This window comes from Delphinus delphis, chromosome 12, assembly GCF_949987515.2.
Source record: "Delphinus delphis chromosome 12, mDelDel1.2, whole genome shotgun sequence".
NCBI classification, from domain to species: Eukaryota; Metazoa; Chordata; class Mammalia; order Artiodactyla; family Delphinidae; genus Delphinus; species Delphinus delphis.
The window spans coordinates 25,218,592-25,236,160 of NC_082694.2; positions in this window are offsets into that span (position 1 = coordinate 25,218,592).

Genomic DNA, 17,569 nt, shown 5'->3' on the forward strand with positions numbered 1-17,569 from the left:
TATAAGGTAGAGTCCTCACTTAGATAAGAATAAACTGAGCCTGGAGAGTTACAGACACTGAGCCAAGCAACATATTTTAAGAAATTTCTCACTTTAATGGCAGGATGATTGAATGTTTCCTAGTGTTCCTTCTTTCATACATGGCAACAATCTCCATAGTCTAGTTCCTTACTATTCAAAGTGTTCTTAGATGTCAGACACATTGTCATCACCTAGGCATGTGTTAGTAATGCAGAATCTCAGGCCCTGTTCCAGACCAAATGAATAAGAATCTGCATGTTAGTGACGTCCCCAGGTAAGCTGAATGCACATTAGTGTTTGAGAACCACTGGTGTGGTGGTTCAACATGGAGACTTGACTCAGAACCCAGATAGTCTGTGTTTACATCCCTACTGAGTCCTTCTTAATCCACTCTATCCTTCTTAATCTATCCAGTCCTCAATTTTCTCACCTGGTCATGAGAAATGTACTTATCTCAGAGGCTTGTATGTAAAATGCTTAGTCTGTGGCAAACATTATTGAGAGACTTCTTCTTATCATTATTATGTTACCACAGCACTAATCAAGAGGGCAAATCATTTTCTGCAGATCTCTCAGTTCAGAAGTTCTATGTCTGGGGCATTGGATTCTCTGTCCAGTCAAGTACTTACAATAATATCAATTTCACATTACTTGTATTTCTTCTTCTACATAACCACATTCAAGGAAAAGTTCCAGGCAAAAACATTGATTTTTTAGTGTTTCAAAAAAAAAAAAAAAAAACAACCCAATCCAACCCAGCAAGAGTGCTCACATCAGTGCAGTGATTACACAGATAAATAGGTAATCAACCTGGGAAGTTTATTGCCCAACCCTTAAGAGTTTACTGTTATTAGCTAATTAAAGAGAGGACCTATCCTCTCTTATATATTGCACTTAATGAATTAGATAATCCCAGCATAGTCACCATGGTATACTATTTATAAAGACCTGCCATTTGGTTGTAATTTTTCAACTTAGATTAGAGCTTAATTTCTCTTGTAAGTTGCCTATAAGCAACAAATATACCATAGCAGATGTCTAGGTTTATGGCAAAGTAAAATTTACCTGTTTGGGCTTCCTTGCTTCTGAAGCACCAGGGCTTCCATTGCCTTCATTTCCTGATCCATTTGAGCAATAAAGACAAATTAATTGTAATAGAAAGTAGAATACACAACTATAATGAAAGAGAAATAGTGTTTTTTCCATTTAAATATGTTATGTTCTCTTGTTGCTTATATGTGTCTTTCTGGAATGATGGGACATTTGTATAAAAATAAAGAGGAGACCTTCCATCTGAACATATTTGAGTGATTTATTTTTCATCCAAAGTTTTTAAATAAACCAGATCATATTATATTTTTCTTCTCTCTCCCTCTGCCTCTACCGCCCTCTGCTTCAAATGTATATACCTCATTACAACAACATCACTCATTTTTAGACTCCAATTTGCCACCATCCCACACAGACCTGCTGTTCCATCTCTCCATATTAATTCCCGTAAATAACTGATAGCAAAGTGCAGTCTTGGAGATACACTTGAGAAAACTTCATGTGTCTAGAAACCAGAATCTAGAAAGCTATTCAAGGTATTGGAAGTTGTTAGAGATCTGTTTAATCCTTATTTGAGGTTTCAGTGACACATTAATGGCAGAAGATTAGCACTGTCCATCATAAAATTGCAGTAATATATAAATTATAGCAAATGTAGCTTAAAAATCACAGCCCAATTTCTAAGTAACCCATATGTTCACAGGCTGCTTATATAAATGCAGGGTAATTTATGTACCAAATACATATGTGATTCCAAAGACATATTTAGGTGTGTACATTTTTAAAAATTTTTATTGAGATCTGCATCTCTTTGTATGCATGACTTGATGATAAGTATCTGCATCATGCAATTAAGTCATCTCATCCTCTAAAAGGAATATACCACAGCTTAGGATTAGAAAAATGTTCTTGAAACTTGATACTTAACTTCTAAAACCCATGAAACTTGAATTTAGGAACAACCAGTATATATATTTTTTCCTTTAGGAGGTGTCTCTCAGAAGAATTTTAAAATTTGGTACATAGAAAAAACCAAGGTTCAGAGAGTGAAATTACCTGTCCAAGGTGAAGCCAGGAATGGGAACAGTCAGGAGTATTTGCCTGCCTACCAAATCCTATGGAATTGATAACTATCCAAAAGATACTGGATTTTCACAACTATATTTCCAGTGTAACTGAAAAAATTGAAGTATATTCTTATATGAGAATTTTAATTTATTTCTCTAGAGCTTTTTTGTAATGCAGCTCATGACATCCCTGTCTTGGCATCTCCTTCTGGCGACTGCCTTTGGATGCTCTAAATGTTATCAATGGTGTTTGAGAGGAACAAATTTAGTTTGAATTATTTTCTTATAATTGAATAGTTTTTGAATTGTGCTCCTTAGAATCCTGGAGACTTCACAGAGGTGGATCAAAGACTACTAAGAAGAGAAGAATAAGCTGAACATTTGGGGTTCCTGCCAATTGTCCTTTTCACAACCAGATCATCTCCATCTCATGAGCTTTATGTAATAGGTTTCTATATCAGACCTCATTTCAAGAAAGGGCTTTACAAATATTAATAATAACTCTGAAGACTGCTATTCTAATATATTAGAGTAATCAAAGGTGGCTAAGGAACTAAATAATTCTAAGAGAGATATAATATCACATCGAGTTCTGGTGATCAAATATCCCACTTTATAAATTACTGAAGCAATAAGTGTATAAGGGAAAGATATCTAACTGGATTTCTGTCAACTATTTATTCCAGATGTCAGCAAACTATCTTAGTTTACATCAGTCATTTCAGTCATCCTTTGCAAAAATGTCCCAGTTAAAATTATAAATGACATCGTTGACCTCTCCGAGATATATATATAACACTAGTATATTATTAATGAATTTCCTCTTTAATAGTCCACTTTAAAGAATGACCTCAATGTTTAAAAGAAGGAAGAATCAATAGCATAACATACAATGTAATTTTGTACAAAAAGTTCTGAGTCTTAGTTTAATGATTGCTCTGCATAAAGAGAAAGACAATTTTCCTTCCAACAAAATTCAGTCTATGAGCATGTTATGAATGATGATGTGGTCTCCCAAATAAACTTTAATTTTGCCTGACCAATTGGAACTGTTCATTTAACACCTTCCTATAATAGTCTATTAAATAGAATAGAACTTTATCTTTTCTGTAAAATGCTAGGTAATATTTTAGTTTGCAGGTCATGTGGTTTTTGCCAAAACAAGTCAACTCCACCTTTGTAACAGAAAAGCAGCCACAGACAGTACATAAATGAATGAGTGTGGCAGTGTTCCAATAAAACTTTATTTACAAACATAAGCAGTTTTGACCTGTGGGCTTACTTCCATGCGGTCAGCATGTTCTGTCATTTCTTGGTTCTTAGAATATAGTAGACAGAAATCCAGTTAAATGTCTCTCCCCACACAATTGATGTTTCAGTCATTTATCAAATAAAAATATGAAATATAACAATTCTAACTTACAAAATTCATAGATAAGTGACAGATTATGAGCACCACCAACAAATTCCTCCATGGAAAGTGCAAAGTATTGTCAAGATCTTCTGCTGAGTTGTAATTAAGACAACTTATTAGATGTATATTAAAAAGAACCTGAGTATTCCAAATTTTTATTATAGCTGTATGAATTACCTCTCCACACATATTTTGTCTTGAGTATTGAAAACCTTGACAAAGTAAATAGTCCAACCAAGACTCTAATCAACCTAATTAAGCAGTAACAGCATAGAGACACACACTCATAGTTAAATTAACTTTTCTTTCATAAAGAGCCATGAAAAAAATATGAATTTACAAAAACTTTTGAACCATAAAAAATGTGTTTATTTACTTCCTGAATGGGAGATGATCACTTACTCTTCCACCAAATGAAACACTTTAATCACTAACTACAGGACATACTCACAAATAAGCATCCTGAACGCTTCCTAGAGACATGTCTGATCAGGATTACACAGATACATGAAAACAATAACTATGAAAATTAATGTCCTTTCTAAGGACAAAATGTGAAAGCAGACCTCCAATATTTGAAAGAGTTACAGAGTTCATAGTCATGAGATCTGAATTCCAATCCTGACTACCCTTCATTTTGAAAAAGTCACTTCACCCTCTGAGTCTTATTTTTCTTATTTGCAAAGTGACAGATTTGAATTAGACAACATGTCAAGCTTCACACTACATAGGAGGCAATATAAACAGAGAAAAAAAATTGCATAAGTTCAATCCTTGCTCCACTTAACTTCTCAAAGTTTATAAAATAGACCTGATGATAATAAAACATATTATGTATGGATACTGTAGGTAGTGATAAGCTAATGTGCGTAAAACACTTGGCTTTATAAGTCTGGCATATGGTAACTATTGCTTTTGATATTTACTAGGCAGAAGTTCCAGTAAAGATGTTGAAAACAACAACCCTCTAAACTCTGCAAAACCAAAAGCTGGATACATAAAACTAGAGCCCTGAATAAAATTTTCTTGAAAAGATAGAAAGATAATGGATAGATGATAGAATATAGAGAGGTAGATAGATAGATGATAGATAGATAAATGATAGACAGACAGAAAGTAATTATGCTGTACTATCCTCTTTGTGGATCTATAAATAAAATTTATCAAGTAAATTTAATTTTTAAAAAGTCTTTCAGAGGGATAGTAAGAAAATCCAGAAATAATCCACCTACTCTAATAGCGTAGAAACATATGACCTGGTTAGATGGGAGTCTTCTTATTTATCTTAAAGACAATTAGGTTTCTCAAAGAAGAGATTTTAAAAGTCAAATAAATAATGTATGAAAAATTGTTTAATAAATGCAAAAGTCTTCAAATCAAAGTGGTTAATGAATAGCAATCATCTAATATAGAGGGTTGCTCCTTGCCAGAAGCAAGAAGAAAAGGAACAAAGAAGGCAGGTCAAGGGTGAGGAAAGACAATCTGCTGAATGGTCAATCTGAAAGAGTGACCTAGATCAACCAGAAAGAACCTCCAGAATCCACATGACAGAAGTTGGCCTAGATCAGGGATTCACAAACTCTTTCTGTAAAGGGCCAGATAGGAAATATTTTAGGCTTTTTACACCAGACAACTCCTATCACAAATAATCAACTGTGACATTTTTAGTATGAAAGCAACCATAGATGACACATAAACTAATAGGTGTGTCTATATTTGAATAAAAGTTTGTCTACAAAACTGACAGAACCCCACTGTCTGTAATTTGTCAACCTTGTTTTGTATCATGTCTAGCCATATCTGATTTCTTTACTAATTTCTTAGTCAGATGGAAAATATCTTTCAGTAATAGCTTCAAGAATGAATTGTTAATTATTTCTTGAGTTTTTTGCCCATCTTATATTTCTGTGACCTTCACGCAAAGATCATAGCTTGGCTAAGTATAGAGCTATGAGAAGTGAGTTGGATTCTGTCACATTGCTCCAACTGTCTGTTGTAGTATGTAGAATAGCTACAGAGCTATTTCTGATTTTTCTTCTTCTGAATTGCCTCAAGACCATGAGATTCCCCACATTAAGTTTTAACTAGCAAGTAGTTTATTAGCAAATGACTTTTAAAAGTTATGTCAAAGTTAATGATAAAATAAAAGTAGAATAGCAATTAAGACAAGACTGGAAATTCCTGGACTGCACAAATCAAAAAGTCATATAACTTTGAGTAGATGGACAGTAGTGTGTCCCAACATTTCCTTTGCTCTCCTAGTTTTTGACAGATATATAAAGAGAAAATACAAAAGCAGAACGAGAAACAGAGAGACTTTAGATATATCCATTTCTTTCATATATTTACATTAGTTGTATTAGCTTCTTGGATCTGTGAGAATTTAAAAAATAAATTTCTAGAACCTTGTACTGTTTCTAATAACTAGTTTGTCTCACATTTCATTAATCAGCCACTTATTTGAACTATTGAAACATTTCACATATTTGGTGCTTTTTCTCTATTTGCTCACATGACAGAGAACATTCTGATGGATTCTGATAGAGATGGATTCTGATAGAGATGGATTCTAATAGAGATGGATTCTGGCCACCACAGTGGGAAGGGGATTTTTTTAAATATTTTCTGTGGTTTATTTTACCAGATTAGAGTCCAGTTATTCATAAGTGATTGACAACTTCATCTAGACATAGGGATATATCAGGGAATTTCCTTGCTGTGCCAGAATTTTTTCTTTAATTTTGTAGAAACCCCTAAACCACTGGAGATTTACCTCTGCCTGATCAACAATTACTTTTATTATGAGTCCACTGTGAAATATCCCCTCATTGTGGGCACAGTCTTCCCACCAAACATAATCTGAGATTTAAAACTACAATTCCATGCCCTGTGTGTTAATATAAATTTTACTTCCAGAGCTTGGTACTGTTTTTGGAGTGGTGGAGAAACTGCTGCAAACCTTGATCCAATTTTCTATAACACAAAAGAGACATCATGAAGTCAGTCCTTTTCTTGACCCAGCTTATCGCAGCACAGCATATATAAATCCTTTTTCAATGTTCATTAGGAATCTCATTTAATAAATGTATTATTTACTTAAATTATTTAATAGGAATAGTGACTCCGTTTTATGGACATGAAAAATCATTTACATATACTGGAAGATTGAGTCCTATGTCAATTATATTTAGATCCCTTTCATCATGGAGGGAACAGTGATGTGTCCTCATGGGATATGAATTTGCCTTTCTTGCTGACAATGTTTCTGCCAACACCAACTCCTATGGTTTACTAGAAAGTCAGTTTTACTCCAAAGATTTCCATTAGTGTTGTCTGTAACCAAGGAACTCATTTTATGATGAAAGAGGTGCTGCAATGGCCTTACCTCCACAGAATTCACTAGTCTTACCATGCATTACAACATTTAGAAGTAACTGGCCTGATAGAAGAGTGGATTGGCTTACTGAAGGCCAATTTCTATATCAATAGTCTGCTGCTACATAAAAAAAAAAAAATCCTAAAACTTTGAATTAAAACAACTATAATTTATTATTTCCCACAATTCTAGGTTGTAAAATGTTCAATATGGGATGAATGGACAGTTCTTTTACTGGATCTGCTTGGACTCACTTGCTTGGCTTCAGTCAGATGTATGCTTAATTATGACTAGATGTTCCAGTTTGACACCTCACCTTGAAAATGTCCAGCACCAGCTGAGATGCGATGAAATGACTGAGACAGTTATAACCTCTTTTAATCCAGCCTACTTGACACAGTGGTGGAAATATTCTAAGAAAGCAAGGTGTGAAGTATAAGCACTTGTCAAGATTCTGCTTGTATTAATGTGTGCTGATGTCCAATTAGCTAAAGCAGTCACAAGACTAAACACCAGTGTGGGAAAGGGACATAGATATGATAATCTACCACAATTTACCACACTGAGCATTTTTGAACAAAGGGCTCAAAAACAAAGGATTTTGACACTTGGGTTCCGGGGTCCTAGCCCACACCTGGTACAGGAGGCTGGAGTTACATGAGGTCATAAGCTCTAAGGACAAGCCTCTTTCAGTTCTTGTGTCTTTCACCACAGGAAGCTTGAGGGAAGAAGTTAGGAATCTGCAGCTGGCCAAAAGTGGGGCTGCAGTCCAGGCTTGTGGCAAAAAGAGCACTCACATCACCCTTGACTGAGTGGAGTTGTTTCCTCCCAGTGTAGTTTCACTCACAACTCCATCAGATCTTCATAAACACCAGCTGAGACAAGATGGTGTAATAGAAGGACATAAGCTCATATCTTCATTTTTGTGTGTGTGTGTGTGTGTGTGTGGTACGTGGGCCTCTCATTCTTGTGGCCTCTCCCATTGTGGAGCACAGGCTCTGGATGCACAAGCTCAGCAGCCATGGCTCACGGGCCCAGATGCTCCACAGCATGTAGGATCTTCCCGGACAGGGGCACAAACCCGTGTCCTCTGCATCAGCAGGCAGACTCTCAACCACTGTGCCACCAGGGAAGCCCCCATATCTTCTTATGGAAACAACAAAATGACAACTAACTGCTGAACAACCATTAACAGAAAAGAAAAAAAAAAAAACAGAAAGAAAACCAGGAACCTACCAAAAGATTTACCCTACATCCAAAGACAAAGAAGAAGCCACAACAAGATAGTAGGATGGGCACAATGGTGATAAACTCAAATCCCATGCCCACACGGTGGGAAACTCACAAACTGAAAAATAATCATACCAGAGAAGTTCTCCCACAGGAATGAAAGTTCTGAGCCCCACATCAGACTCCCCAGCCTGGGGGTCTGGCAATGGGAGAAGGAGCCCCCAGAGAATTTGGCTTTGAAGTCCAGTGAGTTTTGTTTGCAGGAATTCCATGGGACTGGGGGAAAAGGAAACTCCACATTTTTAGGGCACACAGGGGGTCTCATGCAAACCAGGACCCAGGGAAATATATTACGACCTCATAAGAGACTGGGCCAGACTTAGATGCTAGCTTTGGAGACTCTCCTGTGGAGGAAGGGCACAGCTGTGGCTCACTGCAGGGATAAGGACACTGGTGTCATTAGTTCTGGGGAGTACTCATTTCTGTGAGCCCTATTGGAGGCCATCATTTTCTCACGAAGAACTGGTCCCACCAAACAGCCTGTAGAATCCACTGTTGGGGCTCATTATGCCAAACAACAAATGGGGTAGGAACTCAGCCCCATCCATCTGCAGTCAGTCTGCTTAAAGTTTTCCTGAGCACACAGATGCCTGATAAACACACCTCCCGAAATGGCCCTGCCCACAAGATGGACAGGATCCAGCTCCACCAATCAGTGGGCAGGAGTAAATCCCTCCCACCAGGAAGCCTGCATAAGCCTCTTAGAATCATCCTCCAGGGGGCAGACAGCAGAAGCAAGAAGAACTACAACCCTGCAGCCTGCAGAACAGAAAACACATCACAAAGAGTTATATAGAATGAGATGGCAGAGGAATATGTCCCAGATGAAGAAATAAGATAAAACCCCAGAAGAACAACTAAGTGAAGTGGAGATAGACAATCTATCTGAAAAAGAATTCAGAGTAATGATAGTAAAGATGACCCAAGAGCTCAAAAAAAGAATGGAGGCACAGATAGAGAAGATACAAGAAATGTTTAACAAAGACTTTAAAAAAGACCTAGAAGAACTAAAGAACAAACGAAGATGAACAATAAAATAACTGAAATGAAAAATACACTAGAAGGAATCAATAGCAGAATAACTGAGGCAGAAGAATGGATAAGTACCTGGAAGACAGAATAGTGGAAATCTCTGCCACAGAACAGAGTAAAGAGAAAGGAATGAAAAGGAATGAGGACATATAAGAGACCTCTAGGACAACATTATATGCACCAACATTCACATTGTAGGGATCTCAGAAGAAGAGAGAGAGAAAGGAACAGAGAAAATATTTGAGATAATAGCTGAAAACTTCCCCAACCTGGGGAAATAGCAGTCACTCAAGTCCAGGAAGCACAGAGAGTCCTAGGCAGGGTAAACTCAAGACAGACATGTTGAGACACATAGTAATAGATTTGAAAAAAATTAAAGTCAAAGAAAAAATATTAAAAGCAACAAGGAAAAAGCAACAAATAACACACAAGGGAATTCCATAAAGTTAACAGCTGATTTATCAGCAGAAACTCTGAGGCCAGAAGAGAGAGGCAAATTATATTTAAAGTGATGAAAGGAAAGAATCTATAACCAGCAAAGAATCTACCCAGCAAGGCTAACATTCAGATTCCACAGAGAACCCAAAAGCTTTACAGAGGAGGAAAAGTTAAGAGAATTCAGCACCACCAGCCCAGCTTTGCAACAAATACTAAAGGCATGTCTCTAAGTGAAAAAGAAAAAGCCACAACTAGAAACAAGAAAATTATAAATGAAAAAGCTCACCAGTAAAGGCAAACATACAGTAAAAGTAGGAAATCATCTGCAGTGAAATATGATATCAAAACCAGCAAATGTGAGAAGAGGAGAGCACAAATTCAGGGTATTGGAAATGCATTTAAACCAGAAACATAAAACAACCTTGTTTTTGTACAGACTGCTATATCAAAACTGCATGGTAAAGGCAAACTGAAAATCTATAATAGATACACACACACACACACACACACACACACACACACACAGGAATCCAAACACAACACTAATGTTAGTCATCAAATCACAAAAGAAGAGAACAAAAGAGGAAGGGAAGAAAAAGAGACCTACAAAAACAAATCCAAAACAATTAACAAAATGGCAATAAGAACATACATATAAATAATTACCTTAAATGGAAATGGATTAAATGTGCCAACCAAAAGACACAGACTGGCTGAATGTATACAAAATCAAGACCCAGATATATGCTGTCTACAAGCCCCATTTCAGATTTAGGGGTACAAACGACTGAAAGTGAGATGGAAAAAGGAATTTCATGTAAATGGAAATCAAAGGAAAGCTGGAGTAGCAATACTCATATCAGACAAAATAGATTTTAATAATAAAGACTGTTACAAGAGACAAACAAGTACACTACATTATGATCAAAGGATCAACGAAGAATATATAACAATTGTAAATATATATGAATGCAAAATAGGAGCACCTCAATAAATAAGGGAAGTGCTAACAGCCATACAAGGAGAAATTGACAGTAATACAATAATAGTGGGAGACTATAATACCCCACTTTCATCAATGGACAGATCATCCAGACAGAAAATCAGCAATGAAACACAGGCCTTAAATGACACATTAGACCAATAGATTTAATTGATATTTATAGAGCCTTCCATCCAAAAGCTGCAGAATACACATTCTTCTCAAGTTCACATAGAACATTTTCCAGGATTGTTCACATGCTGTGTCACAATGCAAACCTAGGTAAATCTAAGAAAATTGATATTCTATCAAGCATCTTTTCCAACCAAAATGCTATGAGATTAGAAATCAACTACAAGAAAAAAATTTGTAAAAATCCCAAACATGTGGTGGCTAAACAATATGCTACTGAACAAGCAATGGATCACTGAAGAAATCAAAGAGGAAATTAAAAAATACCTAGAGACAAATGAAAATGAAAGCATGATGATTCAAAACCTATGTGATGCAGCAAAAGAAGTTCTAAGAGGGAAGTTTAAAGCATTACAATCTTACTTCAGGAAACAAGACAAATCTGAAATAAACAACCTAACCTTACACCTAGAGCAACTAGAGAAAGATAAATGAACAAAACCCAAAGTTGGTAGAAGGAAATAAATCATAAAGATCACAGCAAAAATAAATGAAATGAGACAAAGAAAACAAGAAAAAAGATCAATGAAACTAAAAGCTGTTTATTTGAAAAGGTAAATAAAATACATTAATCTTTCCCAGACTTATCAAGAAAAAGAGGGAGAGAGCTCAAATCAATAACATTAGAAATGAAAAAGGAGAAATTACAACAGACACCAAAGATACACAAAGGATCATAAGAGGCTACTGCAAGCAATTGTATACCAATAAAATGGACAACCTAGAAGAAATGGGCAAATTCCTAGAAAAGTACAATGTCCCAGGACAGAACCAGGAAGAAATAGAAAATATGAACAGACTAATCAGAAGTACTAAAATTGAAACTCTGATTAAAAAATCTCCCAACTGGGACTTCCCTGGTGATGCAGTGGTTAAGAATCTGCCTGCCAATGCAGGGGAAACAGGCTCAAGCCCTGGTCTGGAAAGATCCCATATGCCATGGAGCAGCTAAGCCTGCGAGCTACAACTACTGAAGCCCACGTGCCTAAAGTCCGTGCTCCACAACAAGAAAAGCCACCGCAATGAGAAGCCTCTGCACTGCAATGAAGAGTAGGCCCCACTCACCACAGCTAGAGAAAACAGGTGCACAGCAATGAAGACTCAAAGCAGCCAAACACAAATAAAACAAACAAACAAGTATCTCAACAAATACAAGTCCAGGACCAGATGGTTTCACAGGCTAATTCTATCAAAAATTTAGACAAGATTGCTGAGGGGACAGGAGAAGATGGCAGAAGATTAGGATGTGGAGATCACCTTCCTCCCCACAAATACATCAGAAATACATCTACACGTGGAACTGCTCCTATAGAACACCCACTGAAAGCTGGCATAAGACCTCAGACCTCCCAAAAGGCAAGGAAGTCCCCCCACGTACCTGGGTAGGGCAAAAGAAAAAAGAAAAAACTGAGACAAAATAATAAGGATGGGACCTGCACCAGTGGGAGGGAGCTGTGAAGGAGGAAATGTTTCCACACACTAGAAGCCCCTTTGCAGGCACAGACTGCGGGTGGTGGAGGGGGGAAGCTTCAGAGCCATGGAGGACAGCACAGCCACTGGGGTGCAGAGGGCAAAGAAGAGAGATTCTCGCACAGAGGATCAGTGGCGACCAGCACTCACCAGCCTGAGAGGCTTGTCTGCTCACCCGCCGGGACAGTCGGGGGCTGGGAGCTGAGGCTCAGGCTTCAGAGCATAAATCCATGGAGAGGACTGGGGTTGGTGGCGTGAACACAGGCTGAAGGGGTTAGTGCACGCGGCTAGCTGGGAGGGAGTCCGGGAAAAGTCTGGAGCTGCCAAAGAGACAAGAAACTTTTTCTTGACTCTTTGTTTCCTGGTGCACAAGGAGAGGGGATTAAGAGTGCTTCTTAAAGGAGCTCCAGAGACGGGCACGAGCCATGGCTATCAGCATGGACCACAGAGACGGGCATGAGACGTTAAGGCTGCTGCTGCTGCCACCAAGAAGCCTGTATGCGAGCACAGGTCACTATCCCCAACTCCCCTCCCAGGAGCCTGTGCAGCCTGCCACTGTCAGGGTCCCATGATCCAGGGACAACTTCCCCGGGAAAATGCATGGCACACCTCAGGCTGGTGCAATGTCACACCGTCCTCTACTGCCGCAGGCTCACCCCACATCTGTGCCCCTCACTCCCCTCGGCTTGAGTGAGCCAGAGCCCCCGAATCAGCTGCTCCTTTAACCCCGTCCTGTCTGAGCGAAAAACAGACCCACTCAGGCGACCTACATGCAGAGGCGGAGCCAAATCCAAAGCTGAACCCTGGAAGCTGTGCGAGCAAAGAAGAGAAAGGGAAATCTCCCCCAGAAGCCTCAGGAGCAGTGGATTAAATCTCCACAATCAACTTGATGTACCCTGCATCTGTGGAATACCTGAATAGACAATGAATCATCCCAAATTGAGGAGGTGGACTTTGGGAGCAATATAGATTATTTTTTCCCCTTTTCCACTTTTTGTGAGTGTGTATGTTTATGCTTCTGTGTGAGATTTTGTCTGTATACCTTTGCTTTGACCTTTTGTCCTAGGGCCCTGTCTGTCCGTTTTTGTTTCTGTTTTTGTTTTACTTTTTAAAATTTTTTCTAAATAATTATTTTTTATCTTAGTAACTTTATTTTATCTTTATTTAAATTTATCCTTTCTTTCTTTCTCTCTTTCTTTCTTTCTTTCTTTCATTCTTTCTTTCTATTTTTTCTCCCTTTTATTCTGAGCCATGTGGAGGACAATCTCTTGGTGCTCCAGCCAGGTATCAGGGCTGTGCCACTGAGGTGGGAGAGCCAACTTCAGGACACTGATCCACAAGAGACCTCCAAGCTCCACATAATATCAAACACAGAAAATCTCCCAGAGATCTCCATCTCAACACCAACACCCAGCTTCACTCAACGACCAGCAAGCTACAGAGCTGGACACCCTATATCAAACAACTAGCAAGACTGGAACACAGCCTCATCCATTAACAGAGAGGCTGCCTAAAATCATAATAAGGCCACAGACACCCCAAAACACACCACCAGGTGTGGACTTGCCCACTAGAAAGACAAGATCCAGGCTCATCCAACATAAAACAAGCACTAGTCCCCTCCACAAGAAAACTTACACAACCCACTGAACCAACCCTAGCCACTGGGGACAGACACCAAAAACAATGGGAACTACAAACCTGCAGCCTGCAAAAAGGAGACCCCAAACACAGAAAGATCAGCAAAATGAAAAGACAGAAAAACACAGAAGATGAAGGAGCAAGGTAAAAACCCACCAGAACTAACAAATGAAGAGGAAACAGGCAGTCAACCTGAAAAAGAATTCAGAATAATGATAGTAAAGATGATCCAAAATCTTGGAAATACAATAGACAAAATGCAAGAAACATTTACCAAGGACCTAGAAAAACTAAAGAGGAAACAAGCAATGATGAACAACACAATAAATGAAATGAAAAATGCTCTAGAAGGGATCAATAACAGAATAACTGAGCCAGAAGAACGGATAAGTGACCTGGAAGATAAAATAGTGGAAATGATTACTACAGAGCAGAATAAAGGAAAAAGAATGAAAAGAACTGAGGACAGTCTCAGAGACCTCTGGGACAACATTAAATGCACCAGCATTCGAATTATAGGGATCCCACAAGAAGAAGAGAAAAAGAAAGGGACTGAGAAAATATTTGAAGAGATTATAGTTGAAAACTTCCCTAATATGGGAAAGGAAATGTTAATCAAGTCCATGAAACACAGAGAGTCCCATACATGATAAATCCAAGGAGAAACATGCCATGACACATATGAATGAAACTGTCAAAAATTAAATACAAAGAAAACATATTAAAAGCAGCAAGGGAAAAACAACAAATAACACAAAAGGGAATCTCCATAAGGTTAACAGCTGATCTTTCAGCAGAAACTCTGCAAGCCAGAAGCGAGTGGCAGAACATATTTAAAGTGATGAAGGAGAAAAAAACTACAACCAAGATGACTCTACCCAACAAGGCTCTCATTCAGATTTCATGGAGAAATTAAAAACTTTACAGACAAACAAAAGCTAAGAGAGTTCAGCACCACCAAACCAGCTTTACAACAAATGCTAAAGGAACTTCTCTAGGCAAGAAATGCAAGAGAAGGAAAAGACCTACAATAACAAGCCCAAAACAATTAAAATGGGAATAGGAACATACATATCAATAATTACCTTAAATGTAAATGGATTAAATGCTCCCACCAAAAGACACAGACTGGCTGAATGGATACAAAAACAAGACCTGCATATATGCTGTCTACAAGAGACCCACTTCAGATCTAGGGACACATACAGACTGAAAGTGATGGGATGGAAAAAGATATTCCATGCAAATGGAAATCAGAAGAAAGCCTGAGTAGCAATTCTCATATCAGACAAAATAGACTTTAAAATAATCACTATTACAAGAGACAAGGAAGGACACTACATAATGATCAAGGGATCAAACCAAGAAGATATAACAATTGTAAATATTTATGCACCTAACATAGGAGAACCTCAAAACATACAGCAAATACTAAGAACCATAAAAGGAGAAATCAACACTAACACAATCATAGAAGGGGACTTTAACACCCCACTTTCACCAGTGGACAGATCATCCAAAATGAAAATAAAGAAGAAAGCACAAGCTTTAAATGACACATTAAACAAGATGGACTTTATTGATATTTATAGGACACTCCATCCAAAAACAACAGAATACACATTTTTCTCAAGTGCTCATGGAACATTCTCCAGGATAGATCATATCTTGGGTCACAAATCTAGCCTTGGTAAAAGTAAGAAAATTGAAATTTTATCAAGTATCTTTTCCGAACACAACACTATGAGACTAGATATCAATTACAGGAAAAGATATGTAAAAAATATAAACACATGGAGGCTAAACAATACAGTACTTAATAACCAAGTGATCACTGAAGAAATCAAAGAGTAAATCAAAAATACATAGAAACAAATGACAATGGAGACATGACGACCCAAAACCTATGAGATGCAGCATAAGTAGTTCTAAGAGGGAAGTTTATAGCAATACAATCCTACCTTAAGGAACAGGAAACATCTCAAATAAACAACCTAAACTTGCACCTAAAGCAATTAGAGAAAGAAGAACAAAAAAACACACAAAGTTAGCAGAAGGAAAGAAATCATAAAGATCAGATCAGAAAAAAAAGAAAAAGAAATGAAGGAAATGATAGCAAAGATCAATAAAACTAAGAGCTGGGCCTTTGAGAAGATAAGCAAAATTGATAAATCACTAGGTAGACTCATCAAGAAAAAAAGTGAGAAGACTCAAATCAACAGAATTAGAAATGGAAAAGGAGAAGTAACTGACACTGCAGCAATACAAAGTATCATGAGAGATTACTACAAGCAACTCTATGCCAATAAAATGGACAATCTGGAAGAATTGGACAGATCCTTAGAAATGCACGAACGGCCGAGACTGAACCAGGAAGAAATAGAAATTATGAACAGACCAATCACAAGCACTGAAATTGAAACAGTGATTAAAAAATCTTCCAACAAACAAAAGCCCAGGACCAGATGGCTTCACAGGGGAATTCTATCAAATATTTAGTGAAGAGCTAACACCTATCCTTCTCAAACTCTTCCAAAATATAGCAGAGGGAGGAACACTCACAAACTCATTCTACAAGGCCACCACCACCATGATACCAAAACCAGATAAATATGTCACAAAGAAAGAAAACTACAGGCCAATATCACTGATGAACATAGATCCAAAAATCCTCAACAAAATGCTAGCAAACAGAATCCAACAGCATATTAAAAGGATCATACACCATGATCAAGTGGGGTTTATCCCAGGAATTCAAGGATTCTTCAATTTACGCAAATCAATCAACGTGATAAACCATATTAACAAATTGAAGGAGAAAAACCATATGATCATCTCAATAGATGCAGAGAAAGCTTTCAACAAAATTCAACACCCATTTATTATAAAATCCCTGCAGAAAGTAGGCATAGAGGCAACTTTCCTCAACATAATGAAGGCCATATATGACAAACCAACAGCCAACATCGTCTTCAATGGTGAAAAACTGAAACCATTCCCACTAAGATCAAGAACAAGACAAGGTTTCACACCCTCACCACTCTTATTCAACATAGTTTTGGAAATTTTCACCACAGCAATCAGAGAAGAAAAAGAAATAAAAGGATTCCAAATGCGAAAAGAAGAAGTAAAGCTGTCACTGTTTGCAGATGACATGATACTATACATAGAGAATCCTAAAGATGCTACCAGAAAACTACTAGAGCTAATCAATGAATTTGGTAAAGTAGCAGGATACAAAATTAATGCACAGAAATCTCTGTCATTCTTATACACTGGTGATGAAAAATCTGAAAGTGAAATTGAGAAAACACTCCCATTTACCACTGCAACAAAAAGAATAAAATATCTAGGAACAAACCTACTGAAGGAGACAAAAGACCTGTATGCAGAAAATAATAAGACACTGATGAAAGAAATTAAAGATGATAAAAATAGTTGGAGAGATATACCATGTTCTTGGATTGGAAGAATCAACATTGTGAAAATGACTCCACCACCCAAAGCAATCTATAGATTCAATGCAATCCTTATCAAACTACCACTGGCATTTTTCACAGAACTAGAAGAAAGGATTTCACAATTTGTATGGAAAC